The sequence below is a fragment of the Amblyomma americanum genome, chromosome 8 (genome assembly GCF_052857255.1).
Source record: "Amblyomma americanum isolate KBUSLIRL-KWMA chromosome 8, ASM5285725v1, whole genome shotgun sequence".
NCBI classification, from domain to species: Eukaryota; Metazoa; Arthropoda; class Arachnida; order Ixodida; family Ixodidae; genus Amblyomma; species Amblyomma americanum.
In genome coordinates, this window is record NC_135504.1 from 76,118,176 (window position 1) to 76,135,710 (window position 17,535).

Here is a 17,535-nt window from a genome sequence, read left to right on the forward strand (position 1 = left end):
TGCGGCTGTCGTTAACGCCTCATTTCGTTCCTCATTCAATGCGGCCTCCACGGCTTGGTCGAAATTGCTCGGCTTGCGCGAGAGCACGAACCGGCGCACGGGGTCTTGCAGACCAGCCACGAACAAAGCGGTCATTTCCTCTTTAAGTATATCCTCCGCGTATTTCTTCCTTAGCTGGTCTCCTTCCTCCTCCCTGCTTAACGTATCGCGTGCTAGGCGCTGAAGCCGCGACGCAAATGTTCGCACATCCTCCCCTACCATCTGTCCGGCGTCACGGAACCTCTGTACCCGCACGTGACGTGGTTCAGTGTCGAAATGCTCAAACGCGAGCTTCTTAAATTCCGCAAATGATTTTGTGGATTTTACTTTTTCGTCTCGCCAGGCAAAATCATGAGCAGCTCCTGCCATCTTACACCTCGCCATTCCCAGCATTTGAGCATTGGACCATCCCCCCATTTTCCCAATCTCTTCTAGCATGGAAAAGAAATCGCAGATTGGAGCCCCTGTCTTATCTCCCGTAAATGTCGGAATGACGCTTCCTAATGCCAGCATGCTTGCTCCGAGCGACGGCTGTGGAGTGGGAGCTCCCTCAGATACAGTCATTTTTTTTTTCAAGCCCTCCAGTGCCTCAAGCCTCTCAAATGGGGGTAAAAGTCCCACAATCAGTCCCGTGATTCCCTTTTGATTACAATTTTGAAGTCATGAATGTCACAGCATTCAGAGGACATTTGCTTTTGAGACCCCACTTCTGACACCAGTGTGATGACCCCCATAATGCGCAGGTCCACACGGGACGGAGAGGCAAAGAGACACCGTATGGCTCAGTTTAAACAAACAGGTATATTCAATAATTACACATGATTAAGGTTATACATCAGAGGCTGGGGCGTCCGAGCTTACGTGCCGACGACTTTATGGGGGCGATGGAGTGGCTCCGGAGTTGGGCTCGAGCGGTTGCTGGCAGAAGCTGCACGCCGTCGGGCTTCGGCGCTGAAGGCCCTCTTGGCGAACGATGTCGTCCTGAGCGTGTATGCAGTAAAATTTCAACAGTCGTCCGTTTCTTCGAGGATGGTTCACAAACCCTTCCTCTAGTGTCGTTCGGCTTGGAAGATGAACAGGAGGCGAGCTTGTAGATGATGACAGCAGAGCATAATTTTACAACATACATATACAGAGAGTTAAACTGGAAAAAGCAGAACTGAATTTACAAAAGAACAAACTTTGCACTACTTTACTCATCGACCGGGCAGGTTAGTGCCTAAGTAGCATCACATTACATGCTAAGCATGGAGCCCCAGCTCAGACTGGACTGCATCCGTTTACATGTGCTTTTAAGCACTTGATTAACAAAGGACTAAGGGCGGTCATTTCCAGTGGCCCGCCCAAAGCATCAATTCTCCAATCCAAAATAACATGCGAGATGGGGACCACCCCTTGGGTTGGGCTTAGCCTCGAACCCAGAGTCTGTTAACAATACAAACTAAATAAACAACAAAAACGCCACCACTCTCTCTCAAGTGAGAGTATACACAGGCTCTCTCTTCGGAGCTAATTCACTAGCGCCTGTCTTTCCACATTCTTGGCGAGTACTGCCTGTCCGCCATGACAGGTGTCCTTCACGGCCCTGCTGGGAATGCGCTTTTGTTCACGAGGCACGGCGGGAAGCTGTGGGTGCCTTCCCGGCGATAGCCCACGTCGAAAGGGGAAGGAGGGAAATAATGTTGTCTTCGCGGTAGCGCATAGCGTCGGCTGTGGTACGGCGCGCTCTGGCCCGCTGACAGCTCCCTTGTCCTGGAATGTGCCCGGAAATTGGGGAGGATAAAGCCTGTTTCCCCGCGGCGGCGGCGGCGGGTCCGGTTTTTCTGGTCGTCACTCAAAGAGCATGGCTGGGTAATTGATGATGCCGCTGTCACGGCGGCGGGTCCCTTCGTCTACGCCGCGCCGTCGAACGTGGATCCTCGTAGCACACACAAAGAAATACCTGGGTTTCCGTCTACGCCGCGCCGTCGAACAATGTACCTCGTCGCACACAAGGAATGTCACAGTGTTCAAAGAAATGAATGCTGTAGGAATCTCACTCTCATCTGTGGGACACAAGTACAAACTCTCACTGTCTCTATTGATTCCATTTATAGCCTCAGGATGATATGAACTAGAAGCTAAATTAACAAAATGATTATTTAATGCCTCCGCCAACTCAATGCCAGAAACCAGGGAGTTGTTTATTGTTAATTCACTGACGTTATGATCTGTAATAGAGCGGTTTAGGATCTTATTATGTTTTTCTAGAGAACATCCGGTTTAGAGTTGGACTCTGGCTGATAAAGATCGTAAAGGTATTCTCGCTTCTTTTTCCGTATAAGATCATTGGTTTTGTTCCTATGGCGTTTTAATATGTCCCACTAATTTGTGTCTCGTGTGGTTATGAACTTCTTGAACAATTTATCTTTCTTTCTTATCATTTTAAGACATTCTTTCGATACCCAAGTTTCTGAGATCTTGGTGGTTTTGCTTCGGGACTTAAATAAATGATACGAGATACGCAATTAGAAAGAAACAAAAAATTATTACACGTTTCATCATAGGTTTCTGAGCTATATACGACATCCCAGTTGGTTTCTAGGAGAATAGTGCGAAATTTTTGTAATGTATTGTTGTTTATGCTCTGCATTTTTGGGCTAGCGCCTGGCTTCTTCCGCCTGTCTTTAGGTGTCGTTCGACTAAATAAGAAAATTGGCATGTGGTCACTGATATGTGAGGCAAGAACACCGGAGGTAATATTTTGTATAGCTTCATTGGTTATAAATAGATGTATAAATGTGTTGCTGTTTGGTGTCACGCGTGTAGCTGTTTAAATTAGGTTGTTAAATCCATGTGAGTCAAGGAGTGTTTTAAAATTATGCGGTAATGTAGATGGAGTTAGCATGTCAATATTAAGATCACATCCGAGGATAAGAACGAGGTTATTTTAATTTACATAATTAAGTATCCGATCAATGAGACGGAGAAACAAGAGACGTTACCCTCAGGTGGACGGTACATTACTACAAGCAGATATTTTTGACATGTTACAGCAATAAACTCAGTACTCAACGTGGTAACAGAAAATTCTTCAAGTAATTCACAGTGAAATGATCGTTTTATATGCATGAGCACACCACCACCGCGTTTGTTTGGTCGGTTTAGAAAAAACGTGTTGCAATCTGCATCCATTATGTCGTCCGAGTCAGATGTAAACCATGTTTCGGTAAGCATTATTACGTCGAACTGAAAACTAATACTGTTTAAAAGAGCAGTTAATTGACCCTCTTTGTTTCGCGCCGACCGTATATTTAAGTGAAAACATGTGAGACTGTTTTGACCACGGGGGCAAAAAAACTGAGTTAAGTTCTAAAGGTGTTATCGCCATTTCGGGATGCAGAAACAGCACGAGATCAGGGAGACACACGTTAGGCAATCTTATCAATGTCACGCTCACATTGCACACGCAGCACGTTTTGCTCTTCTTCCTTACGAGCAAAGATTTTGCGATCCTTAACCCAGACAAATTTCCAGTTGCTAGCCTTTTTCTTTTGAACAGTCTTACCCAACAGCACCTTTAGGGCTGGGCAGAGGTGCTCATTTATGAACATGGGGTTACTTGAAGAGTGTCCCAGGTCAGTCATTGAAAGTCTAGTTTTTTTTTTGGCTTTCTGAAGAAGCAGGCTGCGTTGCGATAGACTTTTCAGTTTAACAACAATGTTTGGACAGGTTGCGTCATTGCGAGCCTTTACTCTGTGGTAAACGTCAATGTCATCGGGCGTTATTGTCATGTCTAGCAATGTCGCAACCTTGCACACAGTGCTTGTCACATCCTCATTCTGCTCCTGCAAAATACCTTTCATTTCGACATTGCAGTTTCTAGAATACTGTTCTCCTGCTATGGTCTTGAGATCGTGCACCACTAGTTGCTTTTTGATGTTTTCATATGTTCTTTATGTTGTCAGTCTGCCTCGAACAGCTTTAAAAGAACGTCTTGCTGGGCAAGTTGGTACAGCTTTATGGCTGCCTGTGAGAGGAAATGTGCAGAGCAGGCCCGAGAAAAAGACCATAAGTTCGCGACAGAACTTGCTTTCGTGTTCGCGACTCGCCGGGAATCGGAGAGAGCCCACGTTCGGCACACGGCTAAATGTGAAAAAGGTAGTCGGCCGCTCTTTCCTGCGAATGAGAGAACGACGAGCTCCGCGAGAAACACGCCGTCGAATAGCCCTTGCGCACTGAAAAACAAGGATGCTCTCAGCACGATGGAAGATGTTAGAAAAGAAAAAGCAGCTGAAGCAAGCCTCTATTTACCAATGGAATGCCCGCGGACCCCTGTCCCGAATATCAGACATGCGGCAATACATTTACGTAAATAATTTCCTTATTCTTATCAATTGTGAGCCGAATATACCAAATATATTGCGACTGTCAAGCTACTAGGCGTTTGCGCCTCCCACGCACCGAGTGTACAGTAAAGTCATCGTCTACATTCGGCGTGAACTTACGCTTGTGCTTCATCCAGTTCCCCCCATTAACGACAACCAGTACGTTTGCCTAACAGTGAAGAGGTGTAATCTCATGTTTACGCTTGGGGGTGCGTATCTGTCGCCATCAAGTCGACTTGACGTCGCACGATTGAGTGAGTTGATGCCGGTCACACCCGGCCTTTGGATCGTCATGGGCGACTTTAACACTCATAACACCACGTGGGGAAGCGTTACAATGAACATTAGGGAAAAAAGTTGGTGTCCTTCGCCTCTGACCATGGCATTCAGTGTCTAAATGACAGCTCCCCAAACTATATTCGAAGGACAACTTACAGCACCTGCCTTGACTTGGTTTTCGTTTCCTGATGCCTTATCAGCAACGTGCGGTTTGTCGGATATTGAAACCCGTGAAAGTGACCACATCCGTACATATCTGATCATTACTGGCCTTTCCACATGCACCTCTGCCACACGCATGCGAAGCATCGATTGGTCAGTGTTTCAAGCACTTATGGAAGATGCTTGCAGAGAAGGTTCCTCCGGGGGTTACGAAGGGAAATTAAGGAAGCCACGGAAAACGCGACACGGTTATTCACCCCAATTACAATGTACTCGGAAACGATATGGAATTGCAGCGCCTGCGATCACTCCGACGGAGGGCAGAGCGTAGATATCGACGCAGAAAGTCGAGCCTTGACCTGAGAGTTGCGAGGCGCATGCAAAAGAAAATTCACCGCAGAATTCAAGCCCTCCAGGCACAACGTTGGAGGTCATTGGAGACGGCCGTCATCGCCGGGACCTGACGGTGCGCCATACTCTGCACTTGCACACCTTTGACAAGAAGCTAGACGTGTCCTTTTGGAGTATTATAACAAATCATGGTACGACGGCACAGTTCCAGACTAGTTGAAGTCCACTCGTCTAATTCCGCTCCTGAAACAAAAGAAATCGCCACTTCACCTGACATCATACCGTCCAATTGCACTGGCTAGCTGCGTTGGCAAAGTACTCGAAAAGATTCAATTGACAACGTGGTCGACCTGGTGTCATCTGTTAAGCGCCAAACACATTTGAAGCGCTTGACCGCCGCATTGTTCCTGGACATAAAAGGCGCATACGACAATGTAACTCCTCAGGCTATTTTGCACGCTCTGGAAGCTGCCGAGCTTGGTGGTCTCGTATTCTGCTGGATACGCAGTTATTCATCTAACACACCTCCCTTTGTGCAGACTGAGGATGGCCCAACATCCTTTAATTTCACTTCTCGTGGATTCCAGCAAGGTGGAGCGCTTGGCCCAACGCTGTTCAGCCTTACACTTGTCGATCTTGTCGACATACTACCACAGTCGGCACAACCCTCAATCTATGCGGACGGCATCTCTATTTGGGCAGTCCGAGTTACGCGCCCGAAGGTTAGGGCGAGACCTCAAAAGGTATCAAGTATTCTGGCGGCCTACCTCCACCTGGAAGGCTTACAGATTTCAACCGGAAAGTGCTCCCTTGTTGCCTTTACCCGCAAGAACATGTCTCGTTGTACCGTGTGCATAAACTGCACAGCAATACCATACACAAAACGCCATCAGTTTCTGGGATTAATCATCGACCGAACTCTACCATGGGCAGCCCGTATTTCATACTTGAGAAAGAGGCTGACAGCCATTTCTCACGTTCTCGCCTTTTTTGGGGGTAAGCGGTGGGGAGCGTCAGTGCGGCCGATGATGCAGCTCTACAACGCCTTGTTCATGGTGTTTCTTTGCTACAGCCTTCCTGCGCTTGGAAACATTACAATACGAACAAACGAAGTCTGCAAAGCTTTCAAGCTCAAGCTCTTCAGACTTGCCTAGGATTGCCGAAATGTGCCTCTAAGGCCGCATCTGTACTCATCGCCCAGGAGCATCCCATCCCTGCCTACCTAACAGTTGACGCACTGAGGACACATTTTCGACACATATCCCGGGTTCCCTCTCACCACCTTGCCAGTCTTTCTATTTATTACCAGGCCGTGCACATCCTTTACATACCTCATTAATGCACACCGCGCCGTTCTGCCGTCCCAGTTTACACCCACCTCTAGACCGTCCTCGCCACTTTGGAGCTTGCACAATCCCCGTGTGCCTCTTCCAATGCCTGGTATCAGGAAAAAGATCGATTTATCACCGAGAGAACTTAAACAAATCACTCTTGAATATTTCCATGAGCACCTTGCAAACCGGGTGCACGTCTATATAGACGGCTCAGTGAACCCTATCAGTTCCTCGGGCTCCGTGGTCATCCCCGCAAGGACTACAGAAATTAGAGTTAGGATAGCTCAGCAATATTCTTCCTCGGGTCCAGAACTCACCACTCTGCGACGCCATTTAACACATCAATCAGCAGCGCCCTCCGCAGTGGTCTATTTCACCGATTCCAAAGCTGCCGTCCCGGGCTTACAAGCTGCTCTTAGCCGCGAAGTCCATGAAGAACTGGTCGCGGAAATTCGACAACTAAATCACTGTACCATAAATAAAGGGCATGACATTATTTAACAATGGCTACCGCGGCACAGCGGCATAGGGTGCAATCCACGCGCGGATGAGGTCGCGCGAACTGCACACCACGACGGCGATTTTGTGTCGATCCTCATTTCGAGATCAGAAGCAGCCGGCAGGCTTCGCGCACTTGCGCCGGACATCACGCTTGCCGCGTGGAATTCCAGCCAATTTTCCAATTCACGTTTAAAATCCTTGGACCTAGATCTGAAGCTCCGGCTTCCATCCGGCGTACCATGACGTGAAGAAACTTTCCTGTGTCGCCTGTGGCTTGGTGTAGCTTTCAGCAACCATACTCTTTCTTAATCGGCATGGCTTATAGCCCCGCATATGTCATCTGCGAGTATGACGACTCTATAACACACATTCTTTGTGACTGCCCCGCCTACAGAGCTGAAAGGCAGTCTCTCTGCATGCGCTGGAGGATCTAGGTTCACGCCCATTGACGCTAATTAAGACTCTTGGCCACTGGCTGCGGCGATAGTCGGCAGTGAAGGCCTCCAAGGCACTGCTCCGCTTCTTGAAAACTCCTGGCCTACACGATAGGCTGTGACTTTACCGAACGCTGCCTTCATAGTAACTTAAAATTTTCTGCTACTCTTCATTCTCTTTTATTTTTTTATCCCCCACCCCTTCCCCCCGTGTAGGGTAGAAAGCCGATTATTCTTTCCGTCAACCTCCCTGTCTTTCCTTTTCTTCCTCCTCCTCCTCCTCGAAGCTAAAATGCCGGTCTCTGTTTCCGGTGCCGAGAGCCCGGACACCTTGCGACCGGCTGCCGTAAGCCAAGACAATGCGTGGCTAACAATGAAGGCGCCAACTTGCAACTCCTGCAGCCCTATCTCCGGGAACTGACGGAAAACCCTGTAATGTTTTCGGAAACTCGGCTGCCACCATAGACGTTGTCGACCAGGCAAACGTTAAGCGTGAAGATTTCACAGGCGAGTATGCCTGCACAAGGCAAATAGTAGATGAGAACGGCGTATATTTGCCCATTGCCCGCGTCGAGATCAAGGACCCGTTCGGGGTGCTTCAGACCGAGGCAGCCGTCTCGCGAAACCTGCCAAAGCAGTATCAGTACATTTTTTCTAATCGCTCGGATATGCTGCTCAAAGAAAAGGGCCTTAATTTTGGAGATAACATTGCGCAGGTCTTCGCCATTCCGAAGGCTTGAGAAATCGCAGCGTTAAGCAAAGCGCCGGGAGGAAGAGGGCAGGACAGAACTTTTAAGCCATGAGCAAGCCCACAACAACGAGCCAGCCCAGGACTTACTCGCTGCTAGCACAGAGGTAAAGAGCACCGACAGTAGTGCCGGCTATGGTGAGTCTTCCGAATGAGGCGCAGTTGCTGAACTGGGTTAGGAGGGGAACGGAAGGCGGGTCTAGTGTTTTGCATTCGGAGGGCTTTCTCGAACTCCTTCGTGTGGACAGAGAAGAGCTCCCACTGAGCAAGAGAAATACCAAACTCTCCAAAACCTGAGCTCGAAAAGTGACATGGGGGTGTCAGCGTCCTTCTTTACCGCTCTACTGCCAATAACCAAATTCGAGAGAGGAGGATGCACTGGCACTGCTCTCACAGTCGTTCGTTCCACTCCGGCATTCAGCTTTGTGAGCGCGAGCCAAGCTTTGGAAACGTGAGACTTGAACGAAGAACAGTTCGAGGTCGCGAGCTGAAGTCCCTGACATTTTGTCAGGTCTCATCTGCAAGAGCAGCCGTCGGATTTCGGCCGCGCTGGGCGGGGTTGATAAATATGAAAGCAAACAAACCGTTGGAGACTGATGTAGTGGGAGCCCTCATTTACGTTCGTTAGACAGAAGGGCAGGATAATGCGGACGCTGATGGCCTCAGCAGAAGCTTTCTAGTGTTGTGCCCTTTCCTTTCCTGCCTTCCCGGACGTAATTCCGTTAAGCAAATTTGTAATTTTTTGTTCGTGCTTAGCGTAAATGTTTTGTCTGTATATATGCTCAGCAGCTCCAGCTTATTTTTATGCTCTTACGGGAGGTGGGTTTTTGTGCTATGAACCATGCTACGACACCTATCAAAATCTTAGGATGCTTTTGGATTTCAAACTAAGCACCCCGCCGCGGTGAATCAGTGGTTAGGGCGCTCGACTACTGATCCGGAGTTCCCGGGTTCGAACCCGACCGCTGCGGCTGCGTTTTTATGGAGGAAAAACGCTAAGGCGCCCGTGTGCTGTGCGATGTCAGTGCACGTTAAAGATCCCCAGGTGGTCGAAATTATTCCGGAGCCCTCCACTACGGCACCTCTCTCTTCCTTTCTCCTTTCACTCCCTCATTTACCCTTCCCGTACGGCGCGGTTCAGGTGTCCAACGATATATGAGACAGATACTGCGCCATTTCCTTTGCCCCAAAAACCAATTATAATTGTAATTATAGCATGCTCTCTGCATTCTGGTTTGGTCAAACGTGTAGAGTTTCGGAGGAAGATGTGGATTTCACGAGGCAGCTTATTTTTCCGAAAGAAGCTTGGTCGACGGAAGACAGCCTGGTAGTTCTTAAAGCTGGTTTTGTGCTTTGTGTTTGTTCGCCTTTGTGCTTTTCTGGCTGAGACTATTACAGCTCTCAACCAGTGGGCCCAGTGTTGACGCGAGGCAGAACCGAGGCAGCTCCAGATGTCTGTGGGGAGCAGCGTTCGCTGCAACCACTGTGCGACCTCTTCGGGAGGCGGACAAGCTGTTGTATTTCAACCCTCCCTTACTTGTTCCCGGCACAGCAGTCGTCAATTAAGCCAGCCCCAAAGGCAGTGCGGGGTCCTCCTACTCTGGCGCTTATCGCAGTACGCGCTGCCACGCGATCAGAAATGCGGCGCCCCACACGGTGAACGGAGACGTCTGGCCTAGCCGACTTCTTTCAGTAGTAACGACCCTGCGACAATGCACCACCGGCAGGGAGACGCCACTCCACGCCTGGCTCCACGCACAGAGACGAGGGGTTGTCAATCATCCGCGCTTCGATCTTCTTGTGGTCCTTGAACCAAGGCATGAAACCCTCCCCCCACCCCCCCACCCCTGGCTGGCTTCCTGTAGAGCCATGAGCTTTTGTTTAATTAAAAGCCAGCTGCGTTTGGTTATAGGGCGCTCACTTGGTGAAGATCTGACCTGTTGAAAGGATACTTTCGGAAGATTGTGGGCCAGCTCAACAGCCTCTATTTGGCGAGCAAATTGTGAAATAGGGGCTGTTGAGCGTGCCCACAATCTCCCGAAAAGTATCCTTTCGCCAAATTGACGAGCGATTTAAGGAGCAAGAGTCTCGCCACGCGACCACCTGTGCTGCTGTGCGACCTAAAAAGAAAGCCCGGCTCCACACTGTCTCGAACTCCTACACTGCAAACGAAAGCTTCAGTGATGGCGAAACCGCGCACTAGCCTAGCCACCTGGCAGTGGAACTGTCGAGGCTTTGGTTCCAAGCGGGGGCTGCTTCACCAGTTCCTAGCTCGGGCAGACGGCCCCGACGTGCTCGCGCTGCAAGAGCCCTCCAATCCTCTCACCCTACCCAGCTACGTGCCCATCGTCCCCTTTTCTCCTACACCCCCTCGAGTTGCACTTCTTGTACGCCATGCGCTCACTACTATCAACCGCCCCTTAGACATCCACGAAATAGATCATCTCGTTATCGAACTCGTGCCGCAGCGCGCTTGGGATACTAGTCTCTTCATCCTCAATTTATAAAGCCACCCGAAGTGCCTGCGGCACTACTTCGACCGACTATTCACGCTTGCTAAGCGAGCCGCACACAAATTCTCCTTTCTGATAGTAGGGGACTTCAACGCCCCGCACACGGCCTGGGGCTACACAGCCGACACCCCCAAGGGGCGCAGGGTGTGGCTCGCAGCTCAGCAGGCCGGCTTCTCTCTTCTCACAGACCCCACCACCCCTACTCGCACCGGGAAAAGCGTCTGCGCAGACACTAGTCCTGACCTCACCTTCACCCTATGCCTCCCTCACGCTTCGTGGTGCAACACGCTGGAGTATTTGGGTAGTAATCACTACATTATCGAGATTCTCCTACAAGCAGGCCCAACACGTAGACCCTCTCGTGATGCTACCATCACGAAGTGGGACTCGTTCCGCACCTCCCGAGCAGCCCGCACTCTACACACCATCTCAGACATAGCCACTTAGTGCGACCAACTCCAGCGTGACGTCCGCGCCGTGAGTTGCCAACTCCCAGAGGACTGCCCTGCAGAAGCGATGGATTCCCATCTCCTGCACCTATGGGTCGCCAAGGCGGTTCTCGAACGGAGGTGGCGGCGTCAGCGCTGGAATAGAACATTCGGACGCCGACTGGCCCGGCTCAACAACGAGATTGAGACGCATGCTGCAACTCTGTCTCGCCAAAATTGGGAATCTCTGTAACAAGCTTGACGGCAACATGAGCCTGCCCCAGACTTGAAACCTATTCCGCCATCTCATTGATTAGACTCAGTCCAACACACACCAGAAACACAACCTCATAAAGGTCATACACACATGCGAAGCCTCCCCGCAGGAACTTCTCGAGGAGCTTCGTGATCTCTACTTCCCGGCATATCCCTCCGCAGACCACCCTGACTACACAGGCTCCCCCAACGACCTTCTGGACCAACCGATCACCGAGGCGGAAGTAAGGGCAGAATTTTAGCGCCTCAACGCGTCCTCAGCTCATGGCCACAATGTAGTGCACAACAAGGCACTCCGCGACCTCGATTCCCCCTCCGTCAAAGCCCTAACCGACTACTTCAACGAATGCTGGCTGCGCGGCGCCCTCCCACCTCAGTGGAAAGACGCCAAAGTAGTCTTTATTCCCAAATCCGTCAAACCACTTCTCCCCGCTAACCTGCGTCCCATCTCTTACGTCGTGTGTGGGCAAGCTCATGGAGCGCGTTCTCCAGACCCGGCTCAGCCGGTATTGGGAGAACAACAACCTTATGCCTTCGTGGATGTTTGGTTTCCGCCCGGGCTTCTCCATTCAGGACGTCTTTCTACAGCTCAAACACCACATCCTTGACTCCCGCGTGGGCGACACCAAGGCTTTCCTTGGCGTCGACATAACAAAAGCTTTCGATAACGTTACCCACGCAGCCATCCTAGAGGGCCTCCACGCCCTAGGCGTAGGCCCGCGGATGTAGAATTACGTCCGCGATTTCCTGTCCGAACGAACAGCTACACTCACCGTGGGTGACCACCGAATGTCCGGTGTCTCACTGGGAGCACGGAGAACCCCTCAGGGTGCTGCACTGTTTCCTGTCCTCTTTAATATAGCCCTTCTCCAACTCCCCCACCAACTCGCCCAAGTACCCGACATCCATTTCAGCCTCTATGCTGACGACATCACTATCTGGGCTAACCGAAGCAGTCATGCCGACATGGAACGCAACCTACAGTCGGCCCTCAAAATCGACTCATACGCTCGCGCGCGCGGCCTAGCCTGCTCCCCTTCTAAATCAGAACTCTTCTTCTACCACCCCATTGTCACGGATCTCTCCGGAGAACACTCGGACTGAAAGAATGGACTAGGCGACGGGTGTACCCACACAAACGCACATTTAATACACCCTACGTGACACACACGCTAGAACACAAAACTAACACAACACACAAAGGCTATAAATACACACGACCCGGGCACACTACTACCAGTGTCTACTACTAGCGTTCTACTATTCGTGGTCGGAGTTCATGCTCACGGTTGGTTCGGTGCGGCTGCGGCGTTGTATGGATCCAGTATCCGGCGTCGGGGCGACGTTCGACGTGCTTGGGCTAGCGTCGCTGGCGCAGTTCGACGTGCTTGGGCTGGCGTCGCTGGCGGCAACGCTGGCTGTGTCGTACAAGCTCGCGGTCCAAGCGCCCGTGGAGGTGATTCCGGTGTTGTTGGCGTTGGGGGCACCACCCAGATGGGTGGCAACAGCGCTGGAGACACCCCTGGCCGTAGCAGGTGGTAGCGTCCTCTGTTGACTCCCCGGAAGGGCCTCAGGCATGGCAGGAAGTCCACGATGCGATGTCGTAGAAAGCGAGCTCACCGGAGCAGTAGCCGGCGTCGCTCTCTTCCAGCCGATAAGTCCCTGACCTGCCGGAGCCTCCGCTTCTCTGCTGTTCCCCCCAGTGCCTCGCTCTCACTCGCCCTTTTATAGCCTCGGTGCTAGTCCACGTAAGCCTTGTCGTCGTCTTCTCTTCTCCACCAATCATCTATCTCCACCTCACCGAATGCTTCTTCCTCTTCTTTATTCTTCGGTTAATTCACGTCGTCTTCTTCAAACCTTTTTTCTATTAGAATTTAATTTACGCTCCTTAATATATGTGACAGGGGCCCCTCTCTCAAGAGTTTTTCCATGAAAAACTGCTCACATCACCCTCATCTTCAAGCCATCCAGCCAACCGACTATCTTCCATGGCGATTCTGGACCCAGCACACACCACACCTCAGATGTCTATCACACACCAAACGCCCACCACTAAAACAGCACACCAAATTGTGTTTCCAGAACACTAACACACCACTGCCGTTGTCCGTACAGAATCCTTAATACGCATGTTGGTGTCCGCAACACACTTCCTTGTATAATCACATAACACCAACAACAGCCGTTGTCCGTACAGAGTCCTTAATACGCATGTTGGTGTCCGCAAAACACTTCCTTGTGTAATCACATAACACCAACAACAGCAATAAGATAAATCCCAGAGATACATTAACACAACAACAACAACAACAAGATACATGCCAAAGATACCTAGAGCTGTTCAGTTAGCTCTTTCTGCATACAAGTCTAATTTGTAACATATGACCGACTCAAATGCGCAAAGTGTAGCGACAGACATGTACTATGAGTGTGCGGCCCACACTGAAAGCCGAAGAAACAAGAGTCGACTCTAAGATTGGATATTAACAGCTTGCATGCAAGCAGCCGGAATTTCATCAACAATAAAAGTAATCTGCAATACTGCCGGCTTTAAGCTGTTGGAGGATGTAGGTGCGGTTACAGATCGTGGATGGGGGCAGTCACGGCCCTTTGATCCGTGATGACATCTATAAATTTCTATGCGTGAAAGACAGTGGAAAGACCTCTCCCGACCGAATACATTTGTGACAGCCATATTAGCAACACAAAAGCGTCGCCTGGTAGAGGTGCCTGTTCGCAGTCAATATGATGACAAGAAACATATTATAGAGGCCATTGAGGTACCTTTCATCTGCAAAGACATAGTCGAAAACGACTTTGTCAGAGATATAGAAGAGATAGGACGGCCTATCGCGGATTTGCTTCTTTTGCCAGGAATGCCCGGAATTGGTCTCGTTACTGCCGCTGAACAGCTTTGGAAATTCATGACAGGCGAAATTCAACCCTCCCAGAAAAACGCTGATTTGGTTGCCCTGGGGTTGGTCTTCGGTTGGATGTTTAAGGGTCCGATATCAGTTGATACCTCAGTTGACCATTCAGCCAGCTTCTGTGTCCTGATGGTAAGTACAGTCCTTGAAAGCACTGAACGACTTGTGAAAGGTTTCTGGGACTTGGAAAACATTGGTATTATAGATCATTCCAGAGGGCCGAATAAGGAGTGAAAGCGATTGTTGGTCAGTTTGAAACAAACATCAGAATGAAGAACGGCGGCTACGATGTCGCCCTTCCTTGGAATGAAAGAAGCGGACATCTTTGTCACAACCGCTCCAGGGCACTAAAGCGACTGAAGGGCCTAGGGAAAAGGATTCGGCGCACTCCGGAATTTGGCGCGGAGTATAAAAGTACAGCGCGGAGTTACACAGATATGAGTTAAGCCGAACGTGTAACACCTGACGACCAAGCCACCCTTTATGATTCATTAAATGCCACACTGCGCTGTTTTGCGCAGTAACTCAATAACGACAAAGCTACTCATAGTCTTTGACGCCTCCACACATGAGCAAAAAACGTCTTCCCAAAACGAACATTTAGAGAAGGGGCTTTGTCATTTACAGATCTGTTGAAGCTGCTGATTCGTTTTGCACTTCATCATTTGGCTTTGACAGCTGACATTGAAGGGGCATTCTTGACAATCAGGGGCCGAAAAGAAATTCGAGACTCCCTCCGCTTTCTCTGGTTTAACGGCTTGCCTTCAAACAAGTAACCTGACCTTGAAATAGAAGAGTGGCGAATGAAGCGTGTGCCCTTTGGCACCAACGCTAACTTTTTCCTGCTAAATGGCATTATCTAATATCACCTTAAGGCAGCTGAGGAGCAAAAACAGAGAGGACCTCCATTTCTGGCGGAGTCATTCTATGTCGATGACCTGTTGGGTCTAGCAGACAGGGAAAAGGATGCGGAGGAGATTTTCCCGCAGGCAAAAAAAGAACGATAATATTGGAGCTTGCGGAATGAGTCTCTGAAATTGTTCGTCTAACTCAAAGCGCTTGCAAAGCCTATTAGCGTCGGAAAAGGAACTGAATGACTCAATTGGAACAGCAACAATTTTGAAATCCTGCAAAGGACACGATCACCGTGACCATCAAGTCCCTCTCAAGCGTTTCGGAGAGAGAAAACAACTGCAAACCACTTGTTCTACAAACCATTCCCCATATATTTGATCCTCTTGGACTGCTAGTGCCATTTACCAAAGAAGCCAAGGCACTGTTTCAGGAATTTTTGAAACGACACATTGGTAGGGATGATAAATTGCCCAATGACATCGAAAGGAAGTGGGAAGGCTGGAAGTGGGGGAAATAGAGCTGTGTTCACTGACCGTACCCGCGCTGCTCCGGTAGTTCAACCCCAGAGTGTACAGTTGCACATCTGCGACGCCAGTCAGCGAGCGTAGCAGACATGCGCCTACCTACGACTTCAGAACTCCAACGGCAGCGTTTATATGGAACTAACTTTTGAGAAAGCGAGAGTTTCACCCCTAAAAGGTATGACTCTCCCTTGACTTGAACTATTGGGTGCACTGCTAGGTGCTAGAGTAGCCAAGTTTCTACAACGCTGCTTAATGATGTATTTCGGTCGGCTGAAAATGATTTACTGGAAAGTCTACCATTACCCTTCATTGGTTGAAAGGAAACCCTTTGCAGTGGCACCTGTTTTTGAGAAACAGAGTGATCGGCGTTCAAACCTGCACAGATAAAGACCAATGAAGGCATTGCCCCGGTTCACAGAAACCCTCAGATCGTGCACTTGTAACACGTGGAGTGGCTCTACACAGTCTTCAAGGTGACAGATTGTAGAGATTTCGACTGTCATACCTTTCAGAGAGAGAGAGGATTTCTTACCACCTCTGAATTATAGTTACTTCCCGACGAGGGAGGAAAGTTCGAAAGAAATAAAAAAGGAAAGGTGTTGCAAGAAAGGACATTTATGCGGACCTTGGACTTCGCTCAAAACAGTAGTTTTTTTTCGTTTTTTTCGAGCGTCTGGAGATAGAAAAGGCCGAAGCATACTGATCGAACGCCGTTCAGGAAGACGGCTGACACATCCCGTCTTGGTCAAGGGCTCTCATTGAAATCTCAATCAAGCTTACAGAAGATACAGCCCATTTTGGACCTCAAGGATTGCTACGACTTGGTGAACGGCTGCAATTCTCTGAGGAGAATGAAGGTTCGAAGCCTCCTCTGCTCTTTCCTGCAAGCCATCCGTTCACGGAGCTCGTTATTTCAGACACGCATTTACGAACATTACACGGCGGCTTTGGAGACACCCTCACAGAAGTGAGAAAAAGGTTTTGGATCCCGCGCGGACTTCAAAAAGTAAACAAAGTTGTAAACGTCTGTCTCAAAGGTCGCGCGAAGCCGGGACAAGCTCTCACAGCGCCCTTACCAAACGAAATAGTATAGGTTGCAGTCTGAACCGTTTCAAGTGGTTGGCATAGACTTCTCGCCGAGCCACACTTCACTAAGAGGAAGGACACGGTCTCCAAATATTACACTGCTCTCTTCTCTTGCGCAGTTACGAGAGCAGTCGGTCTAGAGCTTGTCTGTAACATATCATGGGAAATGTTCCTATTGGCCTTCCGACGATTTACCGCCCGACGAGTACTGCCACCAGTGATGTACACTGTCAACGGCGAAACCTTTAAGAGCGCATCAAAAGAAAAGACAGCGTTCCGAGACCCCTTTTCTGAGTGAACTTTCTACGACAACTGTGCAAAGACACGCATCGAATGGAAATTCATCATATAGAGAGATAAGCATGGTGGGGTAGATTCTGGGAAAGGATGGTGAGGAGTGGGAAAGTTTGCCTCCGTAAAATCCTCAGCCAGGCAAGACTCACCTTCCAACAGCTTACCACAGTACTGCAGGAGATGGAAAGGATTGAATCGCGCCCCTAACCTACATTTATTCATCGCCAGAAGACCCCAATATTCTTACTCTGGCGCATTGCTTGACAGGAAAGACACTAACGGCGCTACCTTCGCGGTGTCAAGATGGCAGTTCGCTCTCGAAAGGTGTGACACGAATGTGGACGCACCGAAAACGAGCAGCTGGAGCAATATTGGAGGCGACAGCGGAAGGAGTATCTTTTGAGGCAAAGGTCGGCG